This window comes from Mastomys coucha, unplaced genomic scaffold, assembly GCF_008632895.1.
Source record: "Mastomys coucha isolate ucsf_1 unplaced genomic scaffold, UCSF_Mcou_1 pScaffold12, whole genome shotgun sequence".
Taxonomy (NCBI): domain Eukaryota; kingdom Metazoa; phylum Chordata; class Mammalia; order Rodentia; family Muridae; genus Mastomys; species Mastomys coucha.
In genome coordinates, this window is record NW_022196894.1 from 73,848,964 (window position 1) to 73,858,353 (window position 9,390).

Consider the following 9,390-nt stretch of genomic DNA (forward strand, 5'->3'; position numbering starts at 1 on the left):
TTCTTCTTCTTCTTCTTCTTCTTCTTCTTCTTCTTCTTCTTCTTCTTCTTCTCCTTCTTCTTCTTGTTCCCCAAGAATCTCCATGTATTTCTTTAGTTAACTACAAGTCTTATAAAATAATACAGGCTGATCCATGTGGCTGAACTCAGCTTTGTGGGGACATGATGTGACTTGTAAAATGTGCACATGAAAGGCACAAAAGAGAAGGCAATAATGCTGCATTGTGCTGCTGAGTTGTGATAGAGAACGAACTGGTCACCTTACACATTCTGAAGTATTCACCTCCAACACTCACAGGGAGGAAACTGCGTCCCTTTGGAGCACACTTCCAAAGGCACCATAAGGCCTATTCCAAGAAACGAACATAACAGTGGGTGATGCTAAATGCTACTGAGGAACTTGCAATATTTTGCACATATGGACTGACTGTGTGACAGCATATATAAATATTTCATTTGATAAACATAGTTAGTTATCAGATCATAACGAACAGACCGAGAGCGACACAGGACCAGTTCCAAGAACACTGTGTAACAGGACATACAGCTGAGATGCAGTTTCCTCGTACTTGGAGAGGTCTGAGCTCAGCAAACACCACTTTTTCTTTATTCATTAATTAAGATTAAGATATTTTAGCATCACCAAATTGAGAACATTATATTGTCATGTTCAAGGATAGATGCCAAAAGAGAACTTGGAAACTGGAGTGTAAACGCCACCCGCTTCACAAGTTACTTCATGCTATTTAGAATCTGTTGACAGTTCAATATCTCATTTCCCTTAAATTAAATGCCCAATACATCATTTTTGCATTATGGAGCGTAACTGATGTGACAAAGAGAAGCAACAACAGAAAGTACAATGACAATTTTAAAAAGTTACAAAACTTCTTACTACAGAATTCTAAATCAAAGTGACTATAATTTTAAGGAAAATATGAAAAATTAGAAAGGTTTAAAAGTGATGAAAACCAAGGACGTTTGTGGCTATCTACTATGGTCCCTGTTTTAGAGGAGATTTGCAAGTTAAATCTCCCATAGGCATTGTGCACAAAGATGATGAGTCTCTACCCTCAGATAGAAGCAGGAGCCCCACCTAATGCAACTCTATATTATGTTCCTCTGATCTGTATTAGGATCCTTTGGTTTTGTCTCTGAAACAAGATTGGAGAGACAGTGTGCCTGAGTACAATGAGCCTAAACTTTCCAGTTCATTATATCTGAGTTCAAATCTTGAGCCAGTCCCATTCCCTTCATTTTGAAAATAAGAATAATGAGATTTTCCAGAAATGATTTAAGAACAAGAAACAAAGTACATGTGATGCCCACAAAGCTAAGAAGTTCAGAAAAATCAAAGGTTTAATGAAAACCCTTCTTCTTATCTCCAAGTTAGCTCAGCTGACACAGGATATACTTGATCAATGAGCAAGTGATGGAATGAATGAATGAATTCACAACAAAAGAATGTGAGACTAAATAAATGACAACAATAAGCACCTCTACTAAAAAATAAATGAAGAAAATCATACAAATATTTTCTTGAGCAATTTTGTTCTTTCAGTCTCTGTAGTATTTGAAAACATGTCCCAGAAAATTAAAAAATCAAAATGTACACTGAATCATTCAAAAATGTCTAAAATCAGCTCAATGTCTAAATGGAAAAATCTAACTGAGTACCTATCCAGGCAGAGCTTATCCAAGCAGTATGCCTTACTCGCAATACCTCTCCTCATGTCATGGCTAAAAACCTCTCCTAGGAATAGGTGATTTAATTAAATTTACTAAGAAGTAAGGGCCACACAGCCTTGTACCTCAGTATTCTCTTATTTTTTTTTTTAATTAATGTGCACAAAGTTACCCTCTGCCCTGCACCACTTCAACAAGATGGTTAATCAGACTTTGGTTGTCTCCTATAGTAATTTTGCTAAGATATCCTTAGACCAGAGGACAAGGAGAGGTCAACTGTAGCCCGTGGAAATGCTGAAAGAAACACTGTCTCTTGTGTCCCAAGAAGCTAAGTCTCTAGTCCGGGGTGGGTGTCAACATATGCCAAGTGGAATGGTCCAAAACAACAGCTCTATAAGGTCTTTGACTTCTCTAATTGCTAGCAAATAAAACACAGAGAAGACCTTGTACAAAGCAATATTTATTTTTAAGTGTTCTAGCCTGGAGAGGAGAAATAAGTCAGAGCTTCTCTTTAGCAGTTCTTAGTGATCCCACTTCAGAAACTACAAGGAGGTAACAAGTCAAGATGAGATGAGACACAATAAAGCACAACTGCATAGAAACTTCTGGAAAACACTTCTAAAATATGGTGCTTTTTATCACTGAAAAATAGTCATGCATTATTTAAGAAAAATAAAAAAAGAGAAAGGGATGAAGAGAACATAAACCAAGGGAGAAAAGCCACCTCAAAGCCTTGGCTGTGGATATAGGGTTTCTCTAAGTTTTCTACCTATTGCTATCATGAAGACAATGACCAAAAGCAACCATGGGAACAGAGGGTTTGATTTTTATTTGGCCTTATGCTTCCACAGCATAGCCCTCAACCAAAGGAAGTCAGGTAGGAAATAAAGGCAGGAACCTGGAAGTAAGAACTGAAGCAGAGGTCAAGGACAAGTGCTAATTGCAGGCTTGTTGCCCTTGGCTTTTGCCACCATCTTTATTATAAAACTCAAGAATACCTGCCAGAGGTGTTACTACCCACACTGGGTAGAATCCTCTCACTCAGGAATCAAGACACTACTCAAAGACTTGCCAGTAAGTCAATCTGCTGAGGATATTTTATCAACTGAGGTTCCCTCTACCCAAATGACTATGACTTGTGTCAAGTTGACACAAAGCTAGTCAATACAGTTGATCTTGGTTATGTCTTTATCAGCTTAAAAATAGCAACTTAACTGAGACAAATAAAATGCATACTTTCTAGTATAAGGTTCTCTAGATGCTGACAAACATATCCACCCAATTAAACACTTAAAGGCTCACCATTCCTTTTTGTTCCTAGGACCGTTCCTGTTACTCTTGATCTCAAAACACTTTCTATCATCATAAACAGGTCCCTCATCTGTAGAAATCCACACAAATGGAGTAATACAGTGTGCACAGTGTTATGCACACCACCTTTATTCGGTCTGCTTGTAATAGTCATTGTTTATATTGTGCCTGTCAGAGATTTGCTCCATGTTGTACCCAATATGGACTCCATTGTAAGGATGTGCCACAGTTAGTTCTTCTGTTTTCCATTCCACCAACTGTGGCAATTATCATTTTATGATTATGAACACAGGTGCTATGGTATTTGTTTACAAGTTATGATGCTGACGTGTTTGCATTTATCTCCAGCAAACATCTAGAGTTGAAAATGGTAGGCTACATGATAAATGGACATATAACTTCTTGTCAGGGGACTGCCAGATTCTACTGGGAAGCAGCTGTGCAGAATTATGCTTTCAGTAGTTGTCATGGTCTTAACTTGTCCCAGATTCTTTAAATACTGACACTGCCTGGTATTGTTTCAACTTTAGTTGTTATCTGTATATGACTACCACAACTTGCCTTTGATTTGTACATCTCTTGTGAGTAATGATGTTATGGGTTGCCCTGGTGCTGTTTGTATTCTGATGTTAATTCTGTTTCCTCCAGAGGGGCTTCCCCAAGGAGGAGTGGATCACATACTCAGGTAAGGTCAAGTGAACATTCTCCCCTGGTCAAATATAGGCTAGAGCTTGTGATTGGGCAGTGGAAGGTAAGTGGAGGTTTTAGAGAGTGGAGGAAGGGTAGGGGATGACAGAGGACAGAGGAAGAAGAGTTGGAAGGAAGATGGAGCAGAACCACATGGCTTGGGGAAGCAGGAAGTAGCAAGGGAACTCAAAGCTAGGGAATAGATTAGTGTAGTGGTAGATCTGCCCAATCTAGGCATACAGCTTATAAAGATAATAACTGAGCTGGGTGTTTTTGCATGGGCTTATTGGGGTTGGAAGTTTGCTGCAACAAGTGATACTGATATTTTTAATTCTCTAGGGTCATTTGAATATTTTATTTTGTGAACTTTCTATTTGGATCTTTGGACCATATTTGAAGTTTTTACTGAGTTTTAACAATTTTTGATATGCTTGTGTATGTTTTTTGTTTGAAATACATGTTACCAATAGTTTCCCTGTTTTTTGTAGCTTGCCTTTTAATTTCTAAATGTGTTTCAATGAGTAAAAAATGTTATGAAGTTGAATATGGGTAACAATGCTCAATATATTTACACTATATACATTCTATTCAAAAACTGGAAACTGTTTTGAAAGTTGTTACATAACGAAAAGATAAATGTTTGATGAAATAGATATGCTTCACACAATTTAAATATGGTACAGTATATACATTATGCAGTATATAAAACAGTGTGTGCTATCCCATTAATATGTAAACTTTCATGTTTATATATCAGAAATGCACTTAATTTACATTTTAAGGAATCAAGGCTTTAACTTTGAGAAATTCATCCTATGGGTATGCTTGAAAACTTACAATTTTTATAGCTTAGGCATTTTTGCTTACTCAGTCATAGGACAATAAATATTTTATTCTATATTTCTTTAAAAAGTAGTGGGAAAAGTTCTAAGCAACATTTTAGCCTTATTTATTAAGTTTTATTTTCATTTGTATTCAATTTATACTTTGTAGTTCACTTTGATTTCTTATATGAGTCATGTCTTATTTAGTGCTAAGGATTCAGGTCCCCAAACAGTTGAGTATATTTTCTAGATACTTTTTTTTTTTTCAGATAGCTTTAAGTTTGTTATAGCCATAAATCATTGGACTACTTGGAAACAGTAAAGTCTTTGTGTTCCTACAGATGGACTATGTTTGTGTATGCTATTTTAGAAGAAGCAGAGAAATTTTGAAATCTTTTTTGCTTAAATTTCTGGCAGGTGAAACCCTTTTAATCTAAGATATCAATTATGAAATAACAGGGCATGAAATTGACATTTCTTCAGGAACAGACACAATAAATCTAAGAATAAAGAATCAATCTTTAAATAGCACAGTGCATGATGCATACTTGGGGATTTAGCTCAGCATACTTTCAAGAAATCAACAAAATGAACTTTGCCAAGTCAATCTCACATTCAAATGTATGGTTGCTTTATAGGGTAATTTCATTCTTACATCTTTCAGCAACAATTTCATTTTGCCAAGTAACTTGTCTTCCACATAACTCTTTCTTTAGAATTGTGAACATGGGGCAGAAAATCTTAACACAGGTGTCTAACTGGAAGCTTTCCTAACCAGAGAAGTTGGTCATGTAATCTTCCCTGTGCTGATTAGTTTTATGTCAATTTAACACAATCTTCAGTTATGTGAAGGAGGGAACTTCAGTTGAGAAAATGCCTCCATAAGATCCATAGGGCATTTTCTTAATTAGCAATTTATGGGGGAGGTCCCAGTTTATTGTGAGGTGTGCCATGGTGGTTTTATAAGAGAGTTCTATAGGTGGGTTCTATAAGAGAGTAACATGGATAAACCATGTGGAACAACCCAAAATGTAGCACCCTTCCATAGCTTCTGCATCAGCTCATGCCTCCAGGTGCCTGTACCACTTGAGTTCCTGTTCTGACTTTCTTCAATGGTGAACCACAATGTGGAAGTGTAAGCCAAATAAATACTTTCCTTCTCAAATTGCTTTTGGTCATAGTGTTTCATCACGCAATGGAAACCCCAAGTAGGACATACACTAAGACTTTTTTCATGATGTGGATAATTTTTCAGAGAATTCCCTGTAATGCAATACAAGAGTCTAACCTCTCATTAATACCTCTCTTCTTTTTCTGTCCCTCTCTCCTTCTCCCTCTCCTTTCCCCTCCCTTTCTCCCTCCCTCCCCCCTCTCTCCCTTCTCCCTCCATCTCTCTCTCTCTCTCTCTCTCTCTCTCTCTCTCTCTCTCTCTCTGTATGTGTGTGTGTGTGTGTGTGTGTGTGTGTGTGTGTACCTGTGTGTCCATGTATAATAGGTCTGTTAATACCAACTTCAGGTGTTGTTTTTCAGGAGTCATTGTGTCCACTTTGGTTTATTAGACAACAGCCTTCACTGGGAGTGGTAACTTGCTAACCTGCTAACCATGATAGGCTAATGGGCCAGTGAGCAGGTCTCCACCCCTAGCATCTGTGTACAGGCCATAACACCAAGATATTTTTAGCCATTTGATTTATTGAAAATTTCACACATACCCACACCTTATATGTTTAGATAAAATCCACCCACCATTCCTCCAGGGCTTTCCCTAGACCCCACTGCTATCCCTTCTCGACTTCTTGTTGTTTTCTCTGTTTTTTTTTTTTTTTTTTTAAGTTGATTAAACTCATTTAATGCTACTTGTATCTGTGTGGGTATAAGACCAGCTAATCGAATGTGAATTGCCTTTCAGGTGCTCCTTTTTGAAGAAATCAACTTTCCCCTGCCTACCTAGTATTTTTATGCATGTTCTAGAAATCCAACTTACTTCTTCATGCTTGCTAGGCAGGCACATACATCTTATACATCTACGTTCCTAGCTATCAGTGTACTATCTCCCTAACTCCTCATGAAATTAACTTAAAAGTGATGCCACCCTGAGGTTTGGAGCACACTATACTATTCCTCAAATCATCAGTGACCAAATGAGAGGATTTGGAATGACTAGTTGGAAGGAAGTTGCTCCCCAGCCTCTAGAAGACTGTAAAGATTTTTGTTGGGAATGAAAACTCGTCCTCCTATCACGGTGACCAGAGGCATGGTCCCAGACAACAGATCTCAGTGAATTCTGAAGGACTCAGCCCAATCAATGTATTAACCCAACCACAGGTGACCAACACAACTGAAGCAGGCAGCAAAGGCAACCAAACCAAACCAAGCACGTGAGCAATAGTAAAGCAAGACTCTGCGTATTGTTTTTTCACTAGAAGTGTCCCTTTGAATATTGTTTGGACAGTATGCAGTTATGAGATCTGATTAGAGTCAGTCTGAAACAGAGAAAATTGACTGGAAGGAAGACAACTGAAAAGAATTTTTGTTTTCTTCTAAATTCAAATGAATGTCTCCCAACCACAGCTGGAATAGATTATTTTTGATTTTCAGTTCATAATTTGTTTCTTTGCAAGTTCCTATTATCAATGTTTTTTTTTAAAACAGGAAAAAATACATACATGCTTTCTGCATAGTGTAAGGTGTGATTCTGCAGAGATGGCTTGCAATGCATTTTGTTTTCTTTCTTCCTTGTTTATGGAAAGTGTCAAGTTGATCACAGTTACAAACAAGTGAGTTTGCTGTGGTTTTTCTCTGCTCTACTTGTTCTTTTTGGTTTGTCAGGCTAATAGCTTGTTTTAGTGCTGTCTCTTTTCCAGGCATAATTGTCTGTGCTGTATCCTCATAACACATTAATGATGAGAAAATAACATTACAAAGCTATCCAGTCATGGCAGGCAGAATAGAATGCATGAAGGAATCAACTCTGGGACTCACAGCTCTTTGCCACTAATTTAACAAGATGTGACTAATTTGGTCTTCTCTTGGCTCAGTTGCTTGCTTATTCATTCATTTGTTTACATTAAGCACTCAATATATGTTCAAGAAATTAATAAAAAGTTTAATCGATAAAAAAGAATAAAGAAAAGAAAATGTTCAAGTAATTCAATGTAATAAACAGGAAAAGAAAAGAAGACAAAACAAAATCCCAAACACAGCACATTCCTTCGAAAGGTTTTGGCTCTACTGAGGAAATAGCTCAGTGACAGAGCACCTGCCTACCATGTACGTCATCCTGGTTTCAATTCCCAGGAACACACACACTTTTTAATTAGTATTTTCAGACTTTTCTGTGTGATAAAATTACTTTCTGTAGTTTAATATTCCTGTCTGAATTAGTCTAAATGTGTCTATTTGAGTCACACTCTGTTTTAGCTTAACTTTGAACCTAAAAAGAAAAACAAATACCAAGAAGTATAGTTTAAAATTAGAATATGTGTGTATTTACCGGTATGGATGGTCACTAGGGGAATGATTTCTTATAAAAATTAGTAAACTAAGGCTGCGGAGGTGGCTCAGTGGTTAAGACCACTGCTCTTCCAGAGGTCCTAAGTTCAATTCCCAGCAAAGATATGGTGGCTCTCAACCATCTGTAATGGGATCCAATGCCATCTTCTGGTACATCTGATGACAGTTACAGTTTACTCACATACATAAAAAAATAAATGAATCTAAAAAAATTTAGTAAACTATATACTACTAATTGTTTTTTCGATGTGTTTCTGTGGTGTGTGTGTGTTTGTGAGTGTATGTATGTAAGTGTGTGCACATATGTAGCTGTGTGTGTAGATGAGACTGTGTGTGAGTGTGGTATGTGTGTATATGTGGTATGTAGTGGTATGTCTGTGTATGTGTGTGTTACAGATGAGATTCAAGTACTCTGCTGTTGGCTTGCATTCTCTGGCTTAAGTTGATCAAATTGCCCTTGAAATTTTGTAGCTCAAGTTGGCCTTGGACTCCTGGCATTCTGTCTGCCTCAATCTGTCAAGTATGGAGATAAAAGATGTGAGCCACCACATCTAGCTTATAAGGGAATTCCAGTTTCAAAAAGGCACCAACCAAATGCCTTAGAGTTGAATTCATGAGTGGCTGTGTTGGTATTATGTCTAAACTCCACCCCTACAGTTCCTGGCAGCAGCCAGGTAGGGTCCTCCCCACAGTTCCTGGCAACAGCCTAGTAGCCTAATCCTATAAAAGGGGCTGCTTGGCCCCTCCTCTCTCTCTCACCCTCTTGTCCTCTTGCCTCTCTCTTGCCTCTTTCTCCCTTCCCCCTCTCTCCACGTGGCCATGGCTGGTCTCTACTTATCTACTCTCTCCTCTCTGCCTTTCTCTGCCTCTACTACTCTCTTAACTCCCCTCCCCATGCCCCAAATAAACTCTATTCTGTCCTGTACAGGTGTGTGTTTGGTACCTCAGGGGGAAGAGATTCCTTGCCATGGGCCAGCTGAGGCACTCCCTTCCCCTACATCCCGCTAGAACATATTCTTATAGTTCTTTATCTTTTTATAATTACAACAGGCTGCGTGGGACAAAGCCACACAGGAGTCTATGTGAAGACTTGTTACTTGTTTTGACAGCATACATCTATATATGTAATGATACAGAGAAGTACAGAGTTGATATGCAAATTCAGTGATTGTTATATACCATCTAAGAAAGAGAATGTTACTTGTCCTCATTCATTTGTGGAAAACACAAAAGTTGTATTCACAGGAGCAGAGATCAGTGATCAGAGAGCAGTGATCTCTAAAACTAAGGAAGGGTATTGAGGTGGTGGAAGAGGGAGGTTGGATAACAAGAATCAAAGAGAGTTAGAGAAGAGTATGTTTTCATATAGG